Source organism: Idiotropiscis lumnitzeri, unplaced genomic scaffold (assembly GCF_059441095.1).
Source record: "Idiotropiscis lumnitzeri isolate Australia: NSW breed Sydney's pygmy pipehorse unplaced genomic scaffold, RoL_Ilum_1.0 HiC_scaffold_67, whole genome shotgun sequence".
Lineage (NCBI taxonomy): Eukaryota > Metazoa > Chordata > Actinopteri > Syngnathiformes > Syngnathidae > Idiotropiscis > Idiotropiscis lumnitzeri.
In genome coordinates this window covers 237,357-253,510 of record NW_028283605.1, presented here as the reverse complement: position 1 = coordinate 253,510, position 16,154 = coordinate 237,357, and the positions used below count along the sequence as shown (strand labels likewise).

The window sequence follows — 16,154 nt, the reverse complement described above, 5'->3', positions numbered from 1 at the left end:
AACGCAGGTTGTTAATCAAGGGCGTTCACCCGTTCGGAGGAGTAGCAGCACTGGTGTGATTCTTGAATTCTATGGCTCTTCAAATATTTGTGCAGTTTAACACAAATCATCCAAAATAGAATTCAAGCACATCTGTGACAGAAATTCAAATTCAGAAGTCAAAGAGAGAGAACAAAAAAAAAAATCTAATGCTGCGCTTCTTCCGAAGACATATACTGTAAACATTAAATGTATGTTAGGACAATCTTGAAAAAAGTATTAGAACACCCTTTACTTTTATTTCTTGTTAATTTTATTAACCAAAATATGTCCATTTTTATTACAGATTAATGAATACAAAATTAAAACTCTAATCAGCTACTTTTTAATCGTTATATTTGTATAAACAAATGTTATACATCTGTGTGTTAACTTATACAAGAAATGACGGAAAAGCAAGGGTGGTTTAGTATTTTTTTATCGTATATAGTCTGTATAATATCTTTAACCTATGCTGATGCTGTTTAATACTGATTTAAATAATAATAATAATGTCATAATCTGTTGGTTTTACATGAACAAAACCTTTCAAGCACTTTTTAAAATTCTAAATACTACCTCTTGTCAGTAAGTTGGTTCACAGCACTGCCTTGGAGTGAAAGTGTGTAGTGCTGAGACAGTCGGTATGTGCTGAGTCGTCTGACGTTTGTGTGACTGGTACCCAGGAAGGTAGCAAAACCAGGCAGTGTGTATGTCGTACCCAGGAAGGCAGAGAAACCAAGCAATATGTATGTGGTACCCACGAAGGCAGAGAAACTAAGCAGTGTGTATGTGGTACCCGGGAAGGTAGCAAAACCAGGGAGTGTGCATAGATACAGACCCCAAAAGTGATTAAAACCAAATAAAGTCCCCAGAAGATCATCTGTAGTCAGGTGAAGGACCCTGTACTTTGTTCAACTCATTTACTCCCTTAGACGTACAAAGACGTCTTTTAATGCAATGGCGCCCTCTACCAAAGACGTATAAGTACGTTTCCTGTCTTTTTTACGTCATAGTGTACATAAGGGTCTGATGCAACCTCTGACTGAGAATCAGCCTTGTCCGCATTGTGAATCATGTAAAAATCACCCAGCAGGGGGCAGAGGTGCAAAAGATCCGCCTTGAATCTGCGCCAGAGGTACAAATGGGGGGGCGGGATCCTGGGGTAGACTTATAAGTGTGGAGAGCAGCGTGGGTAGCAGCAGCATCGGCAGCACTAGCAGCAGTCGCATTAGTAGCGTTAGCAATGAAATCCTCCAAGCAAATGACGATCGAGGAATGCTTTTTTGTAAAAAAAAAGCTTCCTAAAAGCATCAAGGCGATGGAGACGCTTTGGTTGAGAGGATGACGCTTCGTCGTCGTCACAACAAAACGGCGTCTAAAGAGGGTGCGCGTGCCTTGCGGCCTGCATCGCCTGCCTTCGGACAATAGCCAAAGCAGCTGAGAGTCCTCACCAGATCCCCCCCGAACGAGGAGGTAAGCGCTCGCAAGTTACCATTGAACATGTGGTTTTACCCCTCATGCTTTTATTGTACATATCATGCATCTTGCGGGCAGAAAATGTCGCGTAAATGTGCAGTTAGACGCGAGCTTGCTCGCTGACTTCCTCATCCGGCCGCCTCTATTGCACAATTACACGCGAGCGTAAGTCCTCGCCGACGAGGAAGTAAACGCTCGCAAGTTACCATTAAACATGTGGTTTTAGCCCTCATGCTTTTATTGTACATATCATGCATCTTGCGGGCAGAAAATGTCGCGTAAATGTGCAGTTAGACGCAAGCTTGCTCGCTGACTTTCTCGTCCGGGCGCCTATTGCACAATTACACGCGAGCGTAAGTCCTCGCCGACGAGGAAGTAAACGCTCGCAAGTTACCATTGAACATGTGGTTTTAGCCCTCATGCTTTTATTGTACATATCATGCATCTTGCGGGCAGAAAATGTCGCGTAAATGTGCAGTTACGCGCGAGCGCATCTCCTCCCCGACGAGGAAACAACAATACTGAATGGTGTGGTAATCATGCATACTTTCTAAAATTCACAGATTGTGCATCCCGCGGCAAGAAAGTTCCTCCTCGTCTTGTTGGTGTAAAGAAAGGTAAATTATAATATGAAACTTCACACGCCAGCAATAAAATGCAGCAATAAATATATATTTCCAATTGTTTGTATTTCTGTAATTTACAGGTTGTGCATCAGGAAGCAGTGGTTCCGGATGGCGTCACACTGGATGGCAACCGAGGAAAATCGACTTTACAGCAACCCCTGGACCACTGAATGCCGCTGCCCATTTGGAGTCTGAGGAGCCAGCTGATTTCCTGCAGCTGTTTCTCACGGATGAGCTTCTGCAGCACATCGCGGATGCCAGCAATCACTTCCCAGACAATTATTTTCACACAAACCCCAGTGGACAAACACAAGCTCGCCTATTTTCCACGGACCAGCAAAGCCAGACCACAACGAAAGTGTCGGGTCTGTTTGTGCAAAGGCAAACGGAGTGAAACAAGAATGTGGTGTGAACTATGTTGTGTGCCCTTGCATCAAGGCAACTGTTTTATTTTATATCACACAAAAAAAAAGTATGTATGACACTGATGTATTTCATTTTTGTACATAGTTCAACAGTTCAGTCGTTTAGTGTTATGTGCAAATAAATTTATTTTATCAAAAACATTTTTTGTGCTTTTTTTTGTTATTTTATAGAAGGCATGCATTATTTAGATGTTAGAGGTGTCATAAAAGCCATAAATAATAGTGTCAAAATTCAAATTATGGTCAAAATGCATCAGTTTACAAAAAGCTCATTTTCTCAGTTTTTTCCCCAGGGATTGGAGTTTTCATGAAATTTAGCTATTTTCAAATGCCGATTGCTCAAGAATGGAAAAAGATAGGAACAAACATTTTTTTCTGTTGAAAGAAGAGAGTCTCATCTTTCTTCGGGTGTGCTCCATGTCTATATAGCATTAGAATACTATATTCTGTGGGCCTTGCAATATTAGTCAAAACCCAGGAAAACGCTGGGATTGAGCGGGTTGCTCCAGTGAAAATGGCTGGTATTTAATGAGTTAAGACTGGTTAGGACATCCGGCTCGCAGTCCCAAGGTGCAGGGTTCGATCCCGGGACCCAGCTTTCCTGTGTGGAGGTTGCATTTGTGAGTGAGTTTGAGCGCAGATGGTTGTTCGTCTTTGCGTGCCCTGCGATTGGCTGGCAACCACTTCAGGGTGTGCCCCGCCTACTGTCCGTTGACAGCTGGGTAGGCTCCAGCACGCTATCCTTGTGAGAATAAGCGGATTGGATATTACATGTATGTGTTTATGCCCTAGGCCAGGCGAGGGCAAACTACGGCCCGGGGGCCACATGCGGCCCGTTAAGTTTTAATCCGGGCCGCCGAACTTGAAAAAAATTTAATGAATAAACCTTGTTAATGTTTTATTTTCTAAACACTGTGGTTTTCAAAGACAAATATTATTGTTGGAATGCTTTTATTCACTTTCATTTAAAATTAAATGTATTTTTTTTCTCAGATGAGGTGAGGTTTCCAAAACACTCCATCCATCTGCTCCTGGTCCGGCCCCTCTGTCATATTTTAGAACCCATTGTGGTCCTCCAATCAAAAAGTTTGCCCGCCCCTGCCCTAGGCTTTGTGTCTTTGCTTGGTTGACTGTGTAATGAGTGTATGAATGCATTTCTTTCTACCAGACACCTTGGACTTCCCATGGCAGATTAATAATCTATTTTATCTATCCATCAGGGTCACGAATGTCATTTGATGAGTAGAGAATTTAGAGTCTCCAATTAACCTAATATACATGGATTTGCGCATGGAAACCTGAGAAAAAGCCCTTAGTCCTACTTTTCCATCTGAACCACTTTATCCTCACGAGGGTCACAGCCGTGACATCCCAGCTGACTTCAGAAAGTAAGTGGGCGACGACTCATGATCTCTTGGTTGAATAATATTGTTAGGGGCTCAAAATGGCCCTCTACAATAAAATGGCAGAAGAATATTACATACTCTCTGGCAGAAGAATATTGCGTTTTTTTTGTTTTGTCCAATTAACTTAAATAAAACTTGGGAAAATTTAATGATTACATGTAAACCAGCTGGTCTTCCCCATACCAAGCCCTGGCTAAAACTGACTGAAAAATGCATGATGTGTGCCTTTTAAACTCCTCGGCCCATCCACTATGCCAGGGATGGGCAAACTTTTGGATTGGGAGGGGGGGGGCACAATGAGTCCTAAAATACATTTAATTTTAAACGAAAGTGAACAAAAGCATTACAACAATATATATGTCTTTGAAAAACCACAGTATTTAGAAAATAAACCATTAACAAGGCTTATTCATTTAATTTTTTTCAAGTTTGGGGGGCTGGATTGAAACGTTTAACGGGCCACAAGTGGCCCCCGGGCCGTAGTTTGCCCAAGTGCCCTAAGCCAATTGATTCTAAAAAATAACAGTTTTCTTCATCAAAACAACATTTTATGATCAACATAAATGTTAGTGAGTACATAAAGGTATACTCATTCGATCTATCATAACCCCATGCACTTAGACTGTACAAAAAAAAGAAAATTTTTATTTTAAAACCTAGTATTTCGCCATGACGTCACACGCTAGCGTCAAGTGCTTGGCGCTAAAAACCCGGAAGTAACAGCGGCGCTCGGTTTGAAAGTGGAGAGTTGTGCATGGTAGGCGAATTCGGGAGAAATGTTTGTTGAACACGAGGACTGTGGCGTAGAAGATGGTTTAACAGCGATCTAGTGCGCACCCAACCGTGATGGCTGACCAACGAAATAAATGCGGACCGACGGAGTGGACTGACAGGACGTGGAAAACAGGTGTGTGGCATGTGTGCGTGTGCACGAATGTGGGAGCGCGTTCACTATGGTGGCAGCGATCGCAAAGCAGCAGCACCACTCCTTGACAAAAGTATTGTACTTTCTCTGATGTTTTGGGTTTGCTCTGCTTTGGGGTTTGTAGTTCTGGCCACGCAAAAGTAACAAAGCAAGTTCTTGGATGTCTGCTTTTTTCTTGAACTGTTAATTGGTTAACATCGTGGCTCTTATTTTTATCTAATGTATGGAGTTTGGTGGCTATCTATATGCACAACTATATTAGTTGCACTTGAAATTGCATACAGAAAATTAGTATAAATAGGTTACGCTATAAAGTATAACAATATTAACAATCGTTATTGTTGTTACTGTTTATTTATTTTATTTTGCAATAACTGTGCTCCAAGCTTAGCTGTTGTGCCAGCTGCCAAGTAAAAATATGTAATCTCACTCAATAATAGGAATAAATACTTAACTAACATCTCAATTTTTCGGGTTGGGCTGTGGGGGAGGGGAGGGTGGCTGCCTGACATAAAGCAGACTGTCCTGCACATGCGCAGACCAGCCGAGTGTGTGAAGTGTGCGTAAGTGCAGTACCGGGACCGACCACTAGACAGCGATCCTGAGTAATTTTTCCGCACACACATTTCTAGCACACTCGTCTTGTTTTTGTGACCTTCCTGGGAAGCCCTGAAACTTTGACAGGACCTCCCCCTGAGCTTCTTATCACTGAATTCAATGCTCTTTTTTGTGGGGCCCAGATTTTTGGTCCCCACAAAAATTTTGGTCCCCTACAGTGGGTGTGCTGTCCGATGTTGGTCCCCAACATGTAGCTTATACAAACACACACACACACCCCTACTTGTTTTTGTGACATTGTTGGGCCACCTGAGCAAAACTCACATTGTGGGAACCACCCTTTCTAGTGGTTGTACAGCTCTGAAAAAAATCAGGCAGTGTCCAGGAATTTAGTTAAACACAAAAACCACTTCAAATTACCAATTAATGACCTGGAGGTCAAATGAGTGACTCAAGTGCATGTAATTCAGTCACTGTAGCCCAAAGATTCTCTGGGCCAGTGGATGAACCATTATTCGTCTTGGACAGCATTGAAGCAGGCCGTAGCCTGGTTTCTAAAGCTGAAAGACTTACTGACAGAGTAAAGGAAAATAGAAAGGAGTTAATCACATTAGGTGAAGAAGGCAAGATGAATTTATTCAAGAGAACTGTCAAAGGAAAGTATTTGACCTGCGACGACTTGGATAAAGCAGAAAGAGAACTTGTGAAATACTGTCAAAGGCGAAGTTTCAAAAAAGATTTAGCCATATTTGAAAAACAAAAAAGGGTGAAGAAAAGTAGCCCACTTTACAAGTTCAATATAGTACTTCAAGATGGTGTCATGAGGGTTGGTGGACAGTTGAGCCACGCAGCCATGCCTGAAACAGCAAAACAGCAAGCCATCTTGCCAAGGATTCACATAACACAAAGCTAGTCCTGAGATACATTCATGAGATTACAGCTCACGCTGGAAGGAACCACATGATGGCTAATCTGCATCAACAGTTTTGGATACCTCGAGCTGCTAGAGTCATCAGAAGAGTGCTACCTGACGATCCGCCTTTCAAGAGAATTGGCGTTGATTATTTTGGTCCATTCTAAGTAAGTAGGGTTAGAGGACAAGTAAAGAGATACGGCGTGATTTTTACATGTCTCGCTGTACGAGCCGTACATCTGGAAATTGCATCTTCACGTGACACAGATGCTTGTCTCAACGCAATCCGAAGATTTCTTGTCAGAAGAGGACAAGTGAGAGAGATGTATTCTGATAACGGAACCAACTTTAGATCAGCTGACAGTGAAATGAAGAAATCAATCAAAGAATGGAACACTAAGTAAATCGAGAAACACTTGCTGCAAAAAGGTATTCAGTGGCATAGCAATCCCCCAGCAGGTTCCCACCACGGAGGAAGCTGTGAGCGACTTATTTGGTCTGTGAGAAAAATCCTGAATGTCACTGTAAAAGAACAAATTTCGGGTGAAGAAAGTCAATATACCTTGCTTGGTGAGGCTGAAGCAGTTATAAACAGCAGGCCTATCACAAGGACATCTTCCGACCTCAACGACTTGGAAGCACTCACACCCAACACTCTGTTGTGGCTGAAGGTCAAACCTGAGTTACCTCCTGGAGTCTTCTGTAAAGACGACCAATACGCCCCAATACGTACCTCTGGGAATGAGCTGGTCAGCTCTTTAAAGAGTATTATGTAAGTTGAAATACATTAATCCATTTTTCTTTTTTGGACCATCTTTAACTGTGTAGTGTGTAATGTCTAAAATACAAAATGATCAGATTTTAGGGTGCAGTTGACGACTGTGGCACAGGTCCTCGCTCTACAAGTGCTAATAGTCTTCGGCAAAGAGAAAAATCTGCCATAAGGTACAGAAAACATTGGCATCAGAGTAAATGGATGCATGTTTTTGCAATGTGCGAGGAAACTGGCGAACTCAGAGAAAACTACGCAGGCTTGGGAGAACATGCAAACTCTACACAGGAAGGCCGGAGCCGGAATCGATCCCACAACCTCTGCATTGTGAGACCATCGTGCTCACAAGTCGCCCACCGTGGCGGCCGTCCATTATGAATGCCATCCCACCATCCATTATCTGTACGGCTTCTCCTCACAAGGGTTGCGGGGGGTGCTGGAGCCTATCCCAGCTATCTTGGGGCAGTAGGTGGGGTACACCCTAAACTGGTTGCCAGCCAATCGCAGGTCACACAAAGACAAACAACCATCCGCGCTCACACTCACACCAATTTAGGGTGTCCAAACAACCTGCCATGCATGTGTTTGGAATGTGGGAGGAAACCGGAGAACCCACGCAGGCGTGTGGGAAACATGCAAACTCCAAACAGGAAAGCCGGAATCAATCCCGCGACCTCTGCATTGTGAGACCATCGTGCTAACAAGTCGCCCACCATGCATCCCTGCTAAATAAATGATTAATTTTTACATTTTAGTATTTGTGCGATCTTGTGTTCATGACAGCATTTTCAACAGTGTGGGTGTTTGTATGAAAGCATTTCACTCGTGTATGGGCATGAGCATGTTTCAGTTGTATTTATGAATAACAATAATTTCACAATTGTGCCTGAGCGCCTTTCACTGGTGTGTATGAGAATGTTTCACCTATGTGTATGAGCGCATTTGACGAGTGTATGAGCAACAACTATTTCACTAGTGTGTATGAGAGCGTTTCACTCGTATGTATGATAGCGTTTCATAAGTATGCATGAGCAACAACAATTTCACTGGTGTGTAAGAGTGCATTTCAGAAGTGTGAAGCGATTCCTGACTTTTGTCCCCAACGGCACCTCATACTCCCCATCTCCCGCTCACTTCTCCTGACCCCATGAGCCATCCCCGTTGCTACTACATGGAGATTTGATGTGTTTTTTTGTTTTTTTTGTTATTAGCTTCTTCAACATCTCTTCTGATTCTCATCTCTTCTCTGGCGCTCGTCTCCGCCTGTCTGATTTGAAGTCGACCTCAGAATTTGCACTATTTTGACATGACTTCTGTGGTAATCACTACTGACATATTGTGTCATTTGCTCAATAATACATTAAAATTATAATAAATAATTAAAATGGGTCCGGTGCCGAGCTCTGGCTTCATATCTTTAAAAGTGGTCTTCTCAAATCTGTTACTAATGGCCTCTAAATCAGTTGTGGTAGAGAAGGGGCAAATTAGACCTTATGGCATCTTAATTTGGTCAAGTCTTGTACCCATTTTCAAGGCCAGCGACTATTGCTTTAGCTATATACAAGAAAAGGATTACTCTGAATATACACAACAACAAATCCCAGATGTCCAACCCAAATGTTGTTTCAAAATAATCCAGTTCAGATGATAAACAAATGTATTGGTATGTTGAGGTCATTATTTCAAATCAAAATATACACTTCTTTTTCAGACAATGGGGAGGATCGAAGAAGTGGAAAAGTTGCAGGAGTAACTTCAAAACAATGCAAAGAGACAGAATCTGGAAGAATGTCAAGTTTGTCCATGTTTATATTTCTGGAATTTAGTGGGCGTGCATCTCGAAATGTTTGGGGATGGTTCGGGCTGCCAGACAAGACTTTCACTGCGAGCGCTGGACCACTGGATGCTGCGGCAAACAGCGGACTTCTTGCAGCTATTTATTACCAACAAGCTACTCCTGCACATCAATGATGCGGATGGCACAGACTGCTTTGCAGACAATTATTTTGAGGCAAAACCAAGAGGTCTGTAAGCACTCTGAAAACAAAGTAAAATATTTGACACCCACGGCAAAAAAAGCCATGCTACAGCATAGGGCTGGGCGATAAACCGAAAATTTACCGTTACCGAAATTTATTACAATGACCGAAATCATTTTGCCCATGTCGGTAAATTCGATGAATAAAAAAAGAAAAGCCTTTTGTCTGCGGCAATGTTCATGCCCCTTTAAGACCGCTACAGCGCCTCTAGTCATGTGACTCCACCCGTCTGTCGCTCTCGTTGCTGGCGATTCAAATCCAGAAGCTTTCTCACCACCCACAACACAACCATGCTGTGCTGAAAGTTCAAAGTGAGAAGCAAGGTTCGACAAGTGACAACAGCCCATGAACGGAGGCGACACCATACGAGAGAACGTCTCAGAGGTGGACGCGATAGCTTAGCACATAGCTAAAGATAAAGCTCCTCTAGCTACGTGGCGCGCACAGGATTTAAACGCTTCATGAAAGCCGTATTTCCCGATATGGACTACATCGGGCCGGGAGCTTAGACATGTCAAGCATTTTGCATCTACATCCGACTTGTGGTCGGGTCGCAACATGGATCCCTGATTGAGCCTAACTGTGCATTACATAGATGACAAGTGGCGACTGCGCAGCAGAGTACTCGAGACGGCACATTTTCCCCGATAATACCCACTTGTTTATTTGGCTTGCATTGACATTTTCTTTCATTTTATTTAGCGTTTTTTTATTTGCCATTATTTACATCATGAGAGCATCTTGGCGCAATCTATTTGCAGAAAAAGATTTCGCAAGAGGTACCCTTTTTCTTTGTGACATTGTTCAAGTCATGCAAAGCAAGCTCAGGGTTCGCGGTTAACCGCTTCCCGATTGCCCGGGGCAAGTGAAATTTGGCCACGGGCAAGGTAAAATTATGGGCAACTTGCCCGACCGGGCAAGCATTTTTTAAAGCAGCCAAATATCTTTAATTTTGACGAAAACGGTGGTGTGATCTGTTTGTGTGCACTGTATGGTGATGGTTTAACCCAGACAACCCCTTATGTTTTGGTATGGTCCATTGGCCTTATCGGGGGCAATGGGCGGGCGCTACGGGGATCAGTTAGTTCAGTGAATGTCGAGTTAAAGTGGACGTCAATAAATCCCGCAGTATTGGAACTCGCTGTCGTAGCATCCTCATTTGAAGTTTGAAAAACACAACAAAAACCTACGATATTTTGGCCGAAAATTGGCGACGAGTTCGTTCAAATCCGAACATTTCGGATTCCTCTGACATGACTAAAATAGCTCGAATATTTTTAAGTAGACAATTCAGTTGTGAGTAAGGAAGGGAGTAATATTTGATTATTGGCTGTTAATTCATTAGCTCCATGATGTGACCTGACATAGTGTCAGTGACTGTGTTCTGTTTATGCTATGAAACTTATGGAGGCAGCACCACAGGCACTGGTCTTAAAGGAATACACAAATTTGCCACACTCATAATTTACTCATGTGATTCCTCAATTAATACGCTCTCCTGGACTTAAAATTGATCATCTGGATTGCTGTAATATCATTTTCCCAATTTAACATGCAGATTTGTTAATTATTAAAACTACAATTAACATTTTCAATAACTGCACAGGATGATACATTTGCTCTTGTGAGTAGGGTTTCATGGTTGACGATGAAAACAAGATTAATTTATGCTTATCAGATTATATGTTTATTTACATTTGTGGCGCACATTTTACAACCATAAACATTTTATTCTTAGAGAAAAAAAATTGTCACTTGCCCAAGTCGGGCAAGTAATTTGGCCACTCGGGCAAGGCAAATTTTAGTGGCACTTGCCCTATGGGCAAGCAGTTTTTAAAGTTAACCGCGAACCCTGCAAGCTATTTGGAATGTTCATACAAATGATTTTTGTACTTTTATTTTTCATTGAAAGTAAAGTGTACCAGTTGGTCAATAAAAAAAACAGTCAATATGCAATTCCTGCATTTATTTTGATTTTAGTCCACGTGGGAATTTATTGTGCATTTATCGTTATCGAGGTAAAATTGCTCGATTTCTCGCGATATTGATTTGAGGTCATATCGCCCAGCCCTTCTACAGCATGTATACAGTGTGAGACGTGTTGTGTTCACTTGCTCCAAGGCAATTGTTTTTAAGTGTATACCACATACCCAACGAATTGTGTAATTTGTATGGCGGGGTGTACACATGCGTTGCAAAAACACATGCACACACTGTCACTCACGCACTTCCGTATATAGTTTATTTCAGCACCTTTTGTCATGCTGTTTTTATTTTATAGAAGGAAAGCATTATTTTGATGTCTGAGCTGTCACAAAAGAAAAAATAGAACTGTTGAAGTCAAGTCAAGCTTGTGCTTGAAATGTTTGTTCTTAGTTTCTCAGTTTTTCGTGAGCAATGGGAATTCAGTTATATTCAAACGCTGTCAGGTAAAGGCTCCATATTTTTATAGCATTATAGCACACTATTCTGTGGGCGCTAGAATTGAAGGGTTTGCGTTAGTAAAAATAGGTGGGATTAAATGAGCTGAAGTGTATCTCTTGAGTGCTCCTTAAATATTTGCCTGTGTTGGTATATTTTATTTTGGTCGTGTCATGTTTATTCTTACGCTGAAAGAGACATGAGGTGTTCGAAAAAAATAAATGATTTTTTTTCCCGGTCAAAACTACCAATGGTGTCTGTTTTTTTTCCCTCCGTGAAATGTACGAGTTATCACTTTGACGCGCATGATGTCACGTGGCTGGAGGACTGGAAACTTGCACGAACAACATTTACGTTGAAATGTAACAATGACACATATATCGACATCTAACAAACATGCATGGGCATCTAACATTGACACTTACATTGACGTCTATAACATAAACCATTACAATCACATCTAACAAACACGGACATCTAACAGACACATCGACATCCATCATAAACATTTACATAGACATCGACATCTAACCAACCTTTACATAGACATCTTACACACATCGACATCTAACAAACATTTACATAGACATCTAACATAAACACATCTAATATAGACACATAGATTGACATCTAACATCGACACATTGAGATCTAACATAGACATACATTGACATCTAACAAAGACTGTTACATCGACAACTAACATCGACACAAGGCTTTGTCAAATGACACGTCATGACGACATATACAGAGACACAAGGCACAACAGCATATTTTTGGTACAAATTGAACCCGATATGTTAGCTACCTCGTTCGACTTAAAGGGTTAGCGAACTTGTTATGGTGGTTGAGGCGTGGTGGCTACCCAGCTCGTGTAGTGTATATTAAACTTAAGTTAATAATTTATGACCAGTAAACACGGATGTTGTAACGCAAAACAATGTTCAAATGTTAGTTTTTTTTCAACACATTTCATGAGAAAAAGCTCTACTTGTCTGTGAGAAATGTATGTTGTAGACCCATTATATAACACAATATTACACAATTTTACATTGGAATTTCATTTAATAAAACATTGACAATTATCTTTACAAACACTGTGTATGATTCATCTTTTCATTTGTTGTTCAATGAGCAAAACAGTGGCGATCAAAACAGTGCAAATTAAATGACATTTTATAGGTATCTGGCTGCAATACAGTGAACCCTCGCTACTTCGCGGTTCACCTTTCGCGGGTTCAGTGCTTCGCGGGTCTAAAAAATATTCGGGGGCATTGTAGTTTCGCCGAGCGGCACGACGGGGCGCTGGAGTGGTTAGACGGCCGGCGTGCGCCGAAGAAGAACGTGGGCGAAGAGGAGAGTGGACAAAGAAGAGCACGTTCCCCCGGGCACGATTTGGGGCGACGTTTCGCGCGGTTCGGACCGTACCAGAGCTCCGGCCAGCGTGCGTGGCAGTTAAGCCGAAGAGGAACAACTTCCGCCCGGGCACTAGCGGGGCGACATTTCGCTCCGTTCGGGACCGTGCGAGAGCTCCGGAGGAGACCGGCCGGCGTGCGTGGTTGTTAAGCCGAAGAGGAACACCTTCCGCCCGGGCATGAGCGGAGCGCGAGGCTGTCAGTTATGAATGAATAAATGAATAAATAAATGAAGAATGCCAGGGCACACCGGACGGCGTACCAGCAGGTAAAAGTCGAAGTAATTAAATAAATACAAAAAGAAGTAATTGAATAAATACAAAAATAATGGCTGGGGAATAAAAAAATGTTTTAATAATTTTTTTTTTTGTTATAACATGAATTTCACCCTCTCTCTCTCTACCCGTATATATATATATATATATATATATATATATATATATATATTATTTTATTTATTTATTTTTTTAAGCATTTTTGAAGGTGCGCCGCTACTTCGCACTTTTTTTTTTTAAGCATTTTTGAAGGTGCGCCGCTACTTCGCGGATTTTCAGTTTTCGCGGGTGGTCTCGGTCCCCATTAACCGCGATAACCGAGGGTTCACTGTAGTAAGTTACATTCTAATTTACATTTACAGGTAATGGAAATGACTACTGGTAACCTCAATTTAACTGTATTTCAGTCAGAATGCCTCAAACATCATAAAAAAATAAAACGTTGAGTATTATTTCTCCTTCAAAATGTCAGAAGAAATACTCTATAATGGCCTGACGACATCAACATAGTTTATAGTATATAGCAGGGGTGGGAAAACTTTTTTATTGGCGGGCCACAATGGGTTCTAAAATTTGACAGAGGGGCTGGACCAGGAGCAGATGGATGGAGTGTTTTGGTAACCTCATCTCATCTGAGAAAAAAAATACATTTAATTTTAAATGAAAGTGAACAAAAGCTTGTCTTTGAAAAACCACACTATTTTGAAAATAAAACATTAACAAGGTTTATTTTTTTTTTTTTCAAATTCGGCGGGCCGGATTAAAACGTTTAACGGGCCGCATGTGGCCCCCAGGCCGTAGTTTTCTCACGACGGTATATAGCATAGCGGCATAGGTTCCCTCGTCAACATCAAGTGAGTTACCCTCTTACCAAGACCAAAATACGGGGCTCCCCATCTCCCGGTCACTTCTCCAGACCCCAACAGTCACCCTCGTTGCGAGAACTTTAAGATTCGATGTTTATTTTTTTTCGCTTCTTCAACTTCGTGTCTGATTCTTTTCTCTTCTCTGGCTCCAGGATTCCGCTGTCAATCAGATGACGATTGAGGCGGGACTTCCGGTTCAAAGTCACCCTCAGAGTTTGCAACCATTTGAGATGGCTTCTGTGGTAATAACAACTGTCATAGGTGCAATTTGCTCTATAAAGCATTAAAAAAAAATAATAATAATAAATTACAAAAAATAGTCAAGTACAGCACTCGTCTCATAAACTAGGTAAGAATTTAGCGTTACTAACGTTGCTACACTATAAAGAGTGTTTTACTGACTAGCTAAACCCAGTTTTGGTTTAGCTGTTATAAAAGTTTGGTTTTTTAGTGCTGTAAATGCATTTTCAGCTCGCGCTGTACACATTTGCTATGAGAGGCATTATCTCATAAGGGAAATATTGGACAATCAAATTAATGACTGCCCAGGCTTCAGGATGTCTTTTTACACTATATAAAGGTGGAAATTTACATTGGAAACGTTTAGTTTAGCTGTTAATGAAGTTTCGGTTTTTTAGTGCTGAAAATTCATTGTCTGCTGGCGCTGTACACTTTTTCTAAGTGTTGCAATATCTCATGAAGGAAATACTGGACAATCAAATTAATCACTTTCCAGGCTTCAGGATGCCTTTCTACACTATATAAAGGTGGAAATTTACATTGGAAACGTTTGGTTTAGCTGTTATAAAAGTTTGGTTTTTTAGTGCTGTAAATGCATTTTCAGCTCGCGCTGTACACATTTGCTATGTGAGGCATTATCTCATAAGGGAAATACTGGACAATCAAATTAATGACTTCCCAGGCTTCAGGATGCCTTTTTACACTCTATAAATGTGGAAATTTACATTGGAAACGTTTGGTTTAGCTGTTAATGAAGTTTCGTTTTTTTAGTGCTGAAAATTCATTGTCTGCTGGCGCTGTACACTTTTTCTAAGTTTTGCAATATCTCATGTAGGAAATACTGGACAATCAAATTAATGACTTTCCAGGCTTCAAGGATGCCTTTCTACACTATATAAAGGTGGAAATTTACATTGGAAACGTTTGGTTTAGCTGTTATAAAAGTTTGTTTTTTTAGTGCTGTAAATGCATTTTCAGCTCGCGCTGTACACATTTGCTATGTGAGGCATTATCTCATAAGGGAAATACTGGACAATCAAATTAATGACTGCCCAGGCTTCAGGATGTCTTTTTACACTATATAAAGGTGGAAATTTACATTGGAAACGTTTGGTTTAGCTGTTATAAAAGTTTGGTTTTTTTAGTGCTGAAAATTCATTGTCTGCTGGCGCTGTACACTTTTTCTAAGTGTTGCAATATCTCATGAAGGAAATACTGGACAATCAAATTAATGACTTTCCAGGCTCCAGGATGCCTTTCTACACTATATAAAGGTGGAAATTTACATTGGAAACGTTTGGTTTAGCTGTTATAAAAGTTTGGTTTTTTAGTGCTGTAAATGCATTTTCAGCTCGCGCTGTACACATTTGCTATGAGAGGCATTATCTCATAAGGGAAATATTGGACAATCAAATTAATGACTGCCCAGGCTTCAGGATGTCTTTTTACACTATATAAAGGTGGAAATTTACATTGGAAACGTTTAGTTTAGCTGTTAATGAAGTTTCGTTTTTTTAGTGCTGAAAATTCATTGTCTACTGGCGCTGTACACTTTTTCTAAGTGTTGCAATATCTCATGAAGGAAATACTGGACAATCAAATTAATGACTTTCCAGGCTTCAGGATGCCTTTCTACACTATATAAAGGTGGAAATTTACATTGGAAACGTTTGGTTTAGCTGTTATAAAAGTTTGGTTTTTTAGTGCTGTAAATGCATTTTCAGCTCGCGCTGTACACATTTGCTATGAGAGGCATTATCTCATAAGGGAAATATT

At 41.1% G+C, this 16,154-nt stretch overlaps 1 long non-coding RNA gene across 1 annotated transcript; it reads left to right on the top strand.

Annotated features, from left to right (window-relative positions):
• Window positions 1-1,189: 1,189 nt before the first annotated feature.
• Window positions 1,190-2,402, top strand: LOC148315648 (uncharacterized). Its single transcript, XR_015840721.1, has 3 exons — window positions 1,190-1,494; window positions 2,061-2,114; window positions 2,204-2,402. It is a non-coding gene; the product is annotated as an uncharacterized LOC148315648 (long non-coding RNA).
• Window positions 2,403-16,154: the final 13,752 nt, after the last annotated feature.